This window comes from Pongo pygmaeus, chromosome 4 (assembly GCF_028885625.2).
Source record: "Pongo pygmaeus isolate AG05252 chromosome 4, NHGRI_mPonPyg2-v2.0_pri, whole genome shotgun sequence".
NCBI classification, from domain to species: domain Eukaryota; kingdom Metazoa; phylum Chordata; class Mammalia; order Primates; family Hominidae; genus Pongo; species Pongo pygmaeus.
In genome coordinates this window covers 83,137,828-83,150,258 of record NC_072377.2, presented here as the reverse complement: position 1 = coordinate 83,150,258, position 12,431 = coordinate 83,137,828, and the positions used below count along the sequence as shown (strand labels likewise).

Genomic DNA, 12,431 nt, shown 5'->3' with positions numbered 1-12,431 from the left:
TTTTGCTCTTGTTCCCCAGGCTGGGATGCAAATGGCGTGATCTCGGCTCACTGCAACCTCTGCCTCCCAGGTTCAAGCGATTCTCCTGCCTCAGCTTCCTGAGTAGCTGGGATTATAGGCACATGCCACCATGCCCGGCTAATTTTTTGTATTTTTAGTAGAGACGGGGTTTCACTATGTTGGTCAGGCTGTCTTGAACTCCTGACGTCAGGTGATCTGCCTGCCTCGGCCTCCCAAAGTGCTAGGATAGCATAGGCATGAGCCACCGCTCCTGGCCTCCTTTAGGCCATTTTAAGGACTTTGTATTTTACTGTGAGTGAGGTGGGAAGCCATTGGAGAGTTTTGAGGAAAGACCTACCTTATGTTTTATTATTTTAAAATTACATATTATTGAATGTTCCAGACATACAGAAAAGGACTCATCATCCAACCCACTTTAACAGCCATCTGCATTTTGTTGTGCTTGCTTTATCCTGCCTCCCCACCCCACTTTTTTTTTCCTAGAGTATTTCAATGCTAGGTTGAGTTTTTAGAAGGATCATTCTGGTGTCTGTGTTGAGAGAAGAAGTGGCAGAGCAAGGGCTGAAGTAAGTGTATCCTCCATGTATTTTTTTTTCTTAGGCTTTATAGACATGTTTTTATACAGTATCCACTTATTTATAAACTATTTTCTTTATTATATAGGACATTTTATGTCACTGGATATGCTACAACTTTGTTTTCTCATGGCTATATAGTGGCTTTTGATATGCATTGCCAAGGTGTTTTTCAGAAAGACTTCACTAATTTATACTCCCACCAGCTGCTTTGGAAAGTGTCAGGTTTCCTTAAGCTCTCATCACTAATATCGAATTTAATGACTAACATTGAATTTAGTCATTAAAAAATTTCTATGTTGACAGGTAAAAAAAGATAACTCATGGTTTTAATTTTAGTTCTTTGATGTCCACTAGGTTTATTTCTATTTTCATTTGCATTAAAAACTAGGCTTATATCATTTGCTAGCTGTGTGACTTCAAGTCACTCAGGAGCGCTGTTTTCATACTTTAAGATGGGTGTTGTGTATCTGCTTCACAGAATTTTCATTAAGGTTAAATAGAAGCATTTTGTATGCCCAGGTCTTTAAACCTTTTGGCCATGATCTGCAGGGGGGAAAAAATGCATCTTACATTGTGACAAGCATATATAAATATGTGGCTGAAAGTTTCTTGGAACAAGGTATATGTCCTCACCAGGTATGATGCACTTCTGATATTTTACATTTTCATTCACTTTTAAAAATACCCCTCATTGACCAGTAGATTGATCATGACTCCCTGGATTGTGACCTAGGGTTTGAAAAACACTGTAGTAAGCTTGTCTTGTTAAGGTGCCCGTTTATCTATAGGATTCCCTCTCTCACGTAGCTCAGAAGTCAGTCTCCCTCTACCTCTAATAAAATTCACTTTCAGGAAAGCTAAATAGGGAAAAGGCCTCCCACTTAGATTATTGTATTCCTGTATCATATTTTTGGTCAGTGAAAAATGTTAATTGCTTTTCACAGTCAGAAAATGTATTTGGGTTTCTATGGTGCCATGGTGACTGGGTTGTATTAACACTACTTTTATGAAATAGAGCTAATGCATCTAAGCACAAACACCACATCACTACAGGGATTATCTTTGCAAAACCCAAAATTGAGACATTATCTGACAAAAGAGTTTTGTCTATAGTTTTTGTTACGTGAAAAGCTGACAAAAATTGAAAGTAATGTGGGGTGAGGTAGCTTGTGTCCAATGTCCCAGCGGTAGGCTGAGGTGAGAGGATCACTTGAGCCCAGGAGTTCAAGTTAGGCCTGGGCAACATAACCCCATCTCTTAAAAATAAAAAAAAAAAGGCAAAGTATAAGTAACATTTAATTATACTTAATATAGCCCCTTTTCAACAGATAAAAATAAAATAATATGAAACCTGGATAATCTCGGGAAATTGAGACTGTATGACTACCATACATAAAATAACAGATGTGCTATTCATTGGTAGGCTTATAGCTAGATGACTTGAGGACCATGCAGAAAAGACTTAGCTGTAATTAGTACCTGTGACTAGACAAAACTTGATCAAATGAAAGTTAGAGTCACTTCCAAGTCTGAGGGATGTTGGAAAGAAAAATGCATAGAGAAAGAGAGTGGGAATTTACTGTTTGAAAAACACTCAGGAGTTTAACTTATTTGGCAACAGAACTGTGTTATTTTTGATGTCTAGTTTAACATTAAATATGTTTTGTGTAAATTGTTTTTTGATGCTGAGCCAGGAAAACATTTTAAGCAGCTCTAAGTTAAAAGTTTGACTAACATGCATTTACTTACTCCTCCGTTACCTCCACCAGCTCACCCTTTCACAATGGAATAATTTAGAAGAGTATCAGAAACACTTCGGTGTGGAAAAATGGAACCTAAATTTTATACCAAAGGACCATAATTTACCTTTATGTGGTTAGAATTGGATATATGAGACGTGGTTTGAGTACTGAATTTTAGATTCTGTCTTTTTCACTATTGGAGCTAAAATAAGGTTTTAAACAAGCTCAGAAATGAGTATAGTAATTTGTTGGGCTCAAATGGCCCAGAAATACATGAATAGCTGCTTAAGCTCTCTAGTGATCAGGCATATGCAAATTGAAACTACAGTGAAATACCATTTCATGTCCAAAATTGGCACAAATTAAAGATGTTACGTGGACATTACCAAAGGTTAGGAGAGTGTAGTATAAAACTAATGAGTGTAAATTGGTACAGGTGCTGTGACCTGTGCCAATACCCTATGACTAGGAATTCTGCTTCTAGTGTATCTCTTGTGTGCATGCACAAGAAAACATACAGGAACATTGTTTGTAATGCTGTTATGTAACTGCAAAAATGAGAACTACTTATATGTCTGTTGGTAAGGAAATAGCTACAGAAAATATTTTCTAGTCCAACATTCTCCACTAGAAATATGTGAACAACATATGTTATTTGAAATTTAGTTTTAAGGTTCTAAAAAGGAAGTCAAAATCAATTTTTATATATTTTGACACAGTTTATCCAAAATGCTATCTTTTTAAAAGCGATTAATGTAAAAGTCATGGAGATACATTTTTAAAAAAAATACTAAGTCTTTGAAATCCATTATGTATTTTGCATTTAGAGCACATCTCAATTTGAATGTTAAATGTTTATTGGAAATACTCGATCTGAATTTAAATTTCATAAAATTTCTGTTGGAAAAAGTAGATTCACATACCCAGGTTGTTCCATGTATACTTAAAAGCTTTTCAGACACTGAACTGAGTATCAGATAAAGCTTAAATTAATTCAATTTCTCAGTTGCACCGGCTGAATTTCAAATGCTTAGTGGTCAGGTGGCTAGTGGCTACCATATTGGATAGTGTAATTCTAATCATACCACGTATTGTTATGTGGCAGTTAAATGACCTAGGCTGGGCATGGTGGCTCATACCTTTAATCGCAGCACTTTAGGAGGCCGAAAAGTGGGAGGATCGCATGAGCCCAGGAGTTTGAGACCAGCATGGGTAACAGTGAAACCCCATCTCTAGAAACTAAGAAAAGCTGGATGTGGTGGTGCACGCGCATCTGTAGTCCCAGCTACTCTGGAGGCTGAGGCAGGAGGATCGCTTGAGCCTGAGAGGTCAAGGCTGAAGTGAGCTGTGATCGCACCACTGCACTCCAGCCTGGGCAACAGGGCAAAACCCTGTCTCAAAAAAAACACCAGCCTATATTATATAAAGTAAAATGTGGCCGATTATTCAAATTTTGCATTGTCAATAAGAACTCCTAGAGAAGTGCTGTGACGTTTTATTGTTTGTTTTGAGCCATTTAAAATATTCACAATAATACAGGGGCTACTATACACATATCCACTTTTCAAATTTCACAAATGTTAACATTTTGCTGAAGTATCTCTGGATCTTTCTCTTCAATCCTGAGTTTACTTATTAGAATATTTATTTGTTTAGATATTATATGGACTGAGCATCCACTCATTTAGTTTGTAGCAAGTATAAAAGAAAAGTGTACCTTAGAGTATTATGATTGTTCATTGCAGGTGATATTAGCACTTAAACGGCCTTTATAACATTTCATTAGTTTTGTTTTTTTTTTTTTTTGAGATGGAGTTTCACTCTTGTTGCGCAGGCTGGAATGCAATGGTGCAATCTTGGCTCGCTGCAACCTCAGCCTCCCAGGTTCAAGCCATTCTCTTGCCTCAGCCTCCTGAGTAGCTGGGATTACAGGCCCCCGCCAGCATGCCCAGCTAATTTTTTTATTTTTAGTAGAGACGTGGTTTCACCATGTTGACCAGGCTGATCTTGACCTCAAGTGATCCACCTGCCTCAGCCTCCCAAAGTGCTAGGATTATAGGCCTAATCCTCTGCGCCCAGCCTAATTCATTTGTTTTTAAAGTTTTTAAGGCCGGTCACAGTGGCTCACACCTGTAATCCCAGCACGTTGGGAGGCCGAGGCAGGCAGATCACGAGATCAAGAGATCGAGACCGTCCTGGCCAACATGGTGAAACCCCATCTCTACTAAAAATAGAAAAATTAGCCAAGCGTGGTGGTGTTCACCTGTAATCCTAGCTACTTGGGAGGCTGAGGCAGGAGAATTGCTTGAACCCAGGGGGCAGAGGTTGCAGTGAGCCGAGATCGTGCCACTGCACTCCAGCTTGGTGACAGAGTGAGACTCTGTCTCAAAAAAAAAAAAAAGTTTTTAAGAACTGGATGTCTATTGGGAAATCACTTAGATTTTTAATAAAAACGCCAGGAGTTTAACCTATTTGGCAATAGGTCAAATAGTACTACCTATATTAACAATAATTAAACTCTAGTTATTAACAAGAGATTACTTTCTTTAGATTTCCCAGGCATATACTGTCAGTTCTCAGAATTTAGCTTCAGTTAGTGGAAATCATTTGAGAAGAGGAGAATATTTAAAGTCAAATAAAATGGAATGTACCATATCAATTCTAAATGTAATTTATTTATTATTATTATTTATTTTTTTTTTTTTGAGACACGGTCTCCTCTGTTGGCCAGGCTGGAGTGCAGTGGCACGATCTCAGCTCACTGCAGCCTTGACTTACCTGGCTCAGGTGATTTCTCCTGCTTTAGCTTGTCAAGTAGCTGGGACCACAGGTGTGCGCCACCATGCCCGGCTAATTTTTTGTAGAGATGGGGTTTCCCCATATTGCCCAGCTGGTCTTGAACTCCTGGACTCAGGCAATCTGTCTGTCTCAGCCTCTCAAAGTGCTGGGATTACAGGTATGAGCCACCACACCCAGCCTAAAAATGTAATTTTAAATGTGATCTATCAAGCATACTTGATATATTTTTAAACACTGAAATTTTACCTGAAATGGATAGGGTTTTTAATGGGTGGTAAGGACAAAGTCACTTGGCAGTTATTTAATACATAGCAAGCAAGCTTCTTTGAACATTGAAGACGTTGCTTAAATGTACATTGAATGAGGTTGCTTGCTTTTTACTCTGAATTTCAGCATATTCCTTAATATTTTATAGCTACTTATTAAAGTGTCCAAGAGTAAGTACTAAAATCTCTTAATAACTAATACCATGGCCTATAGATTATAAAAACTACTCTTAAAGTAAGAGGTGACATATAAGAAATGGAAACAGTAGCTCACACCTGTAATCCCAGCACTTTGTGAGGCTGAGGCCGGTGGATCACGAGGACAGGAGATCGAGACCATCCTGGCTAACACGGTGAAACCCCATCTCTACTAAATACAAAAAATACAAAAAAAAAAAAAAAGAAAAAATTAGCAGGGTGTGGTGACGGGCACCTGTAGTCCCAGCTACTCAGGGGGCTGAGGCAGAAGAATGGTGTGAACCCGGCAGGTGGAGCTTGCAGTGAGCCGAGATTGCACCACTGCACTCCAGCCTGGGTGACACAGCGAGACTCTGTCTCAAAAAAAAAAAAAAAAAAAAAAAAAAAAGAAAAAGAAATGTAAACAGTACTGTTACTCTTTAAGTGTATTTTTATATAATTTAAGAATCTTAATTTCCAAATGGAAATTTTAGATTTGATATTTTCTTCAAATACGCCAATTAAATACTTAATGTCATGAAAATATTTCTGATACTCAACTGTAATGCAAACAATTATTTTTTAAAACCTTTAATTTCAGTGTTCACCTAACAGATTAAAAGATCAAGGAATTCAGATCATACATTTTTTTTTTTCTTTTTTAAAGAGACAGGGTCTTGCTCTGTCACCCATCCTGGAATGCAGTGGTGTACAATCATAGCTCGCTGCAGCCTCCAACTCCTGGGCTCAAATGATCCTCCTGCCTCATCCTCTTGAGTAGCTGAGACTATAGGCATGTGCCACCACAGCCAGCTAATTTTTAAATTTTTTGTAGAGGCGAGGTCTTGCTGTTGGCCAACCTGGTCTGGAACTCATGGGCTCAAGCGATCTTCCCGCTTTGGCCTCCCACAGCACTAGGACTACAGAGGTTAGCCACTGTGCCTGGCCAGATCATACAATTAAAAAAAAAAATCCTTCCAGAAGTCTCGATACCTCTATTATAGCAAGGTTACTTTACAATTTTGTATTTGCTATAGAGTAACTTCCAGGTTTTAAAAAACATGCACCTGCTATGTTTTTGGTACATCACTAGGTGGAGTTATTGCAGTATAATTATGTGTTGGGTAGCCATTAGTAGAAAAACCTTTGCATTCTTCAAAGTTTGTATATGGTTTTTAAAAAAGAACATTGTATGTATAAGCAATCAACTTATTACACATATCATGGTATAGGGACGTACAGTTGGTAGTATGTTAGATTATGCAGTCATAATCTCTGAGCAGCATCAAAACAGGTATCTTAATGAGATTTTTCTTAGGGTAGGATATATGTATGAGAAAGAGAGAGGGTGGTGAGATTTAAACCAGCTCCCTGATAATTGTGTAGAGTTTCAATTTATATTATTAAGTTGTACAGGATAATTCTTTCTAGGAAATTCCAGTGCTTGAGCTGCTGCATCCAAAGTCATGCTATGCCACTTCATAGTGGCACTGAAACTAAATTCTGCAGCCATTACCTATCAAGTTAAATGGTAATTAGTGTCCGTCTAGTCCTGGACTTTCCTTGTCATGCTCATTTTGGCCTGAACAAATATTGTTCAGTTTCTCTTGCCACTTCAGTCACCCAAAAGCAAGCTGAGGGTAGAATGTTTTTTGTCTTACTTTCTTGTTTACTTCAAATCAAGAAGGATGTTTTTGTCGGGAATTGGATGTACCTTCAGCACCTGTAGTCCTACAGTTAGGCATGTTTGGATTTCTGCTCCTCTCCTACTTTCCCTTATTCCTCTCAGCTGAGTTCCAACCTATTAAAATTGTCATTCTTTGATTCTTTGGCAGTCTTCAAAAATGGCCCCTAAAACATTATTTTCCATCATTAATTGTTATGTAAGTGTAATTTCGTCACAGTGCCATTTTAGAAAGATATTTTAATACCTATACAAGGTTAAGAAAAATTAAACAATACTTAAATGATAAGAAAGAGAAGTAATTGCCCCTGTCTTATCACTTCCTTCATTGAGCCCCCTCCCCAGAGGCAACTACTTTTAAAAAATGTAATTTTTATTTCTTTTAGTGGTTGCCTCCATAGCTCTAATAAGCTCTTATATTGCTTTTTTTTTAATTAAAAGCTTTGGATTTTAAATCCTTATTGCAGAAAGTCAACTAGTAGTGAATTTTTGCCATTTCCACATTTACCTTTCCATTTCTTCCTCTTCCCACCCATCTCAATGCAGTTATTCTTATAAATTGCTCTGTTGGTTCTACAATTTTAAATGGGGACCCCAAAATCAAATTGTGTATACTGTGGGGTGGTGTTATGAAGTGAATGAATGACCAGTGTGTAGCTTGTATAGTTCTGAACTGCCACCAATTATAGTATTGGGGGGCATGTTATTGCAGAGTTTATTGTAAGTAAACCTCTTTCCTCAGTTTTCGTTTGCATAGTTTTTTAAATGACAACTCTTTGAAACAATTAGCAAACTTATTATCATACAGAAACCTGGAGATAAGGTGATTTGTTGGTTCAGTGACATCATCAAGGAATCAGAGTCTTTGTTTTTCCATATGCTATTATCAACAGAGAATGTTGGCTTTGTTCTCAGGTATGCGCCCCTCACAGCAGTAAGGTTTTCTTTAGGTCCTGATGTCACATGCAAACATATTGTTTCAGAGAATATTCCTTCTTACATATGTACTTTCTGTGAGTGTACCTAGAAGTTTCTAGCAAACTTTTCTTGGTTATTTCTTGGAATTGTTTCAGAGGTCCATTCCTAACCCAACTTCTGGCAAGAATGGGATTGCCATGCTTATCCTTAGCGAAGCTCACAGTCATATGGAAGAGGGTAGAGTATCTGAGGTTTGTTGGGGAGCAACAAGGAAGAACAGTTAGTAGATAGTCAGCGAACAGGGTCTGCAGCAGAGTCAAATCCTCAGTGGAAAATATTACCAGCCTTATTTCTAATACTTCTTAGAATACTTAGAATACTTTCAGGCTACTTTCTTTTGGAAAATTAAAAAGAAAGGAAATTATTTGAAACCATAACCTTCTTTATAATCTCCTTTGCTGCAGTAGCCATTTGCACTTACATATCTGAAAAGGACACTTGTAAGCTAGGCATTAAAGGTAGACTAGGAAATGTACAGTTTCTCTTCCTTTCCTTGAGTTTGATTGTATTTATTGGACCTATGCCTTTGCACTCTCTTGGGATGAAGATTTACTGGTTAATCATACAATATTTTTGAAAGTATAGACTTCATTGGTAACTTTAAAACAGCATCATCATTGATTTTTAAAAATCAGAGCCATCCAAGTGATGAATGTTAACTGTCTGCTTTAGACCAAAACTTATGTATCTCCTGGAAAAGTTTTTTGTTTTGCTCTAGTTTTTTATGGTCCTCGTTTCTTTCTTATTACGCAGATGCCTGAGAGCTAAATGTAGTAATTCTTTATGTCAGCTCTAGTGAGTTTGAGTCAGTCTTGTTTTTAAAATAAAATTCTGATTTTATTACTTTTTTCTCAGGGTTATCTTAACATTCTTCCAGTTTTCCACATCCATAGTAAGTTTTAGCATCCATCACTGTATGTAGTACTTTTACAGAATTGTAGCTCAAGATGAAGAACTTGAGAATTATTGTTACACCAATTTCCTAGAATTCGTTTATGAATCAACAGAAAAATACTCCAGTAAGCTTTTCTTATGTCAGTAAAGTAGTTTGAATTACTTACTGTTCTGGTTATTAATGTAAGAAGTTACCGAATAGATGGTGCTCTATGATTAAAGTGTGTGTGTGTGTGTGTGTAGTTTTGCTTCTCTAAGCTAGTTTAAAGCATTTCAGAACAGTTGTGGTTTTCTGTTTTTTTTGTTTGTTTGTTTGTTTGTTTTTGAGATGGAGTCTCGCTCTGTCGCCCAGGCTGGGGTGCAGTGGCGTGATCTTGGCTCGCTGCAACCTCCGTCTCCTGGGTTCAAGTGATTCTCCTGCCGCAGCCTCCCGAGTAGCTGGGATTACAGGCATGCGACACCATGCCTGGCAAAGTTTTGTATTTTTAGTAGAGATGGGGTTTTACCATGTTGCCCAGGCTGGTCTCGAACTCCTGACGTCAAGTGATGAACCCACCTTGGCCTCCCAAATTGCTGGGATTACAGGCGTGAGCCACTGTGCCCGGCATGGATCTATTTGTCTTTAAAACTGATTTTTAGAGCAATTTTTTAAGAATAATTTTAGAAGAGTTACTTTGAGTGTTCTTAACAAGTACCCGTTTAAGAAATAATACTGTAGTCATTACTGAATAAGGCTTGAATTTTATATTATAAATATAATTAGTCATATCAGTAAAGATGGTAAACTATCCAGACCAAGTTTCAGTGAGATATTTACCTCAGAATTTGTCTTTTGATTCTCATAGCCATAAATATAAATCCTAGGAGATGTAAATATATTACATGAAAGAGTTCTGAGGTCAAATAATTCTCCAGATGCTGGATTATTTGGGGTTAGATTGGTTTATTTACTGCGGAACTTATCAGAACTTTTAACATGCTAATGTACATTATAAATATTTTAGAATATAACACAGTGTTTGCGAAACTTGTTTAAACAGGGACCATTCATTTCTCAGACTGTTGTTCAATATAAACACACTTTGGGAAATGCTGATATTTGATCTAGTTAGTATTTGTGTGAATTGTAAAGAAAGCAGTGTCTAACCTTTATTTATGAGTGCTATACAGTTTATGAAAAGATATTAACTTTAATACCTGGACACTTGGAACAATCAATTTCAAAGGTATTACAGGTCTTTTTAAGAGATTAAGAGCTAGATTTTTAAGATAGCTTTTTAAGAGTTCAGTTATATGTAAATCTCTTAAAGATTTTAGATATAGCTTCTCTACTGCTTCTACAGCTTTTTTCTAAATGAAATTTATGGACATGCTTAGTATTGAAACATACCCATCATAAAATCTGGTGATTCCCCAAACTCTGCATGGCAGCCCGGTTTTCTCTGAGCTCCAAACGAGTGTTTTTAAGTTCCTGGCCCAAGAGTTCTACATCCAAACCCTGTAGGCATCTGAACTCCTTCAAAACTGACTTCATCTTCCCCTTCCACTTCCCCAATCTTAGACTTTACTTTCTGTGTCCCATCCTTGCTAGTGGCGCTGTCTTCTTTTCAGTTACCCAAACTAGAAACCCAGGAGACTCAGATTCCTTCTTTGTCTTATACATCAGGAGTTCTCAACCTTGGCACAATTAACATTTTGAGCTGGAAAATTTTTTGTTGCGGAAACCTGTCTTGTGCATTGTAGATGTTTAGCAGCATCCCTGGATGCTACCCACTAGATGGCAATAGCAGTTTCCCTCATTGTGACAGCCAAAAATGTATCCAGACATTGTGAAATGTCCCGAGGAACAAATCACCCCAGTTTGAGAACCACTGCCCTATATCCAATCTATTACTTATCTACTGATACTACTTCCTAAATTTACCTTTAATCCCTTATCACATCTTCATCCTGTTCCCTAAACTCCTATCCTCTTTATTTGTTAATATTTGCGATTCTTTAGTAAGGTTCTGACTAGTCTCCCTGTGTCCAGTGTTTCTCTCCAACCCACCTCCTTTTTATTGCTGCCAAATTTTGTGCATGTATATGAGAAGGTCTGGCTCTGTCACCCAAATTGGAGTGCAGTGGCATGATCTTGGCTCACTGCAACCTCTGCCTCCCACCCCAGCCTCCCAAGTAGCTGGGACTACAGGTTTGCACCACCACGCCAGACTAATTTTGGTTTTGTTCATGTTGCCTAAGCTGGTCTCGAACTTGTGAGCTCAAGTGATCAGCCCAGCTTGGCCTCCCAAAGCACTGGGATTACAGGTGTGAGCCACCGCACGTGGCCCAGATTTTATCTTTCTAAAATGCAAAGCTGGAGCGAGCTAGGTGGCTTACTCCTGTAATCCTAGCAACTCGGGAAGCTGAGGTGGGAGGATTGCTTGAGGCCAAGACTTCAAGACCAGCCTGGGCAATATAGTGAGAACCTGTTAAAAAAAAAAGAAAGAAAAAAAAAAAAAGCAAAACTATTTCCTGTTTATAATCTCTCAATAGCTTTCAGTAGACACCCTCATGAACTGTCTTCTCTCTTTTTTCATTCTCTGTTTTTTCATTCTAGCCTCATTCTTCAAAGGCACTCAAACTTAACTGTACTAAGGTTCTTGCTACACAATGTACTTAGCCCTCCTCCCACTGTGCAACAGTTTGTTTCAAACTCATTTAGGCATCTGTTTTCTATCATAGCTGTCAGTTACTTATTTTTAGAGAATCTGTCGTAGTGAAGAGCATTTTGTTTTTAACATATCCATCTTTTCTCACCAAATTGAATTTTTCAAGGGCAGGGACCATCTGGATCCTACATCTTGGCATATAATAGATATTCAATAAAAGTTTGAATCATTTATTAGTATGCCCTGTCAGACGCAGTAACATCCTCATTACTTCTAGGAATTCTGTTCCCTGGATCTGTAGTGAAAATTATTTCTCTAGTCTTTATCATATAACTTTGAAGTACAGGTTTTTGACCACAGAAATCTTAAACTATAATTTTCTTTAAAAAAAACCAGCTATTCAGAAGACAATTAAAGAAAGCTGTGTACTTAGTTGATATTCAAATGGCATTTGCTTATACGATAGCTAGCTTAAAGATTTTTATTCTGAAAGGAATTAAATTATGTGGATTAATTAAATGTATGACTCAAATATGATGTAGAAAGTCTTTACCATACTGAAAACATTGCGTTTCCATTGAGTAAGGATTTGTTGATTGGTTGTAGAAAGCTTGCAAAAGCAACATTATTATCTTAATAAC

At 37.6% G+C, this 12,431-nt stretch overlaps 1 protein-coding gene across 3 annotated transcripts in view; it reads left to right on the top strand.

The window, feature by feature from the left end:
* The window catches only part of HOMER1 (homer scaffold protein 1), a 150,161-nt gene that overhangs the window by 49,574 nt on the left and 88,156 nt on the right, over positions 1 to 12,431 (top strand). Inside the window, exon 1 of one of the 3 annotated variants that reach the window (XM_063665434.1) lies at positions 296 to 587. The exons of the other annotated variants lie outside the window; for them this stretch is intronic. The gene's annotated coding sequence lies outside the window, so the exon portion shown is untranslated. Of the gene's footprint in view, positions 1 to 295; positions 588 to 12,431 lie in introns of those variants that run through there. 3 annotated transcript variants of the gene reach the window in all.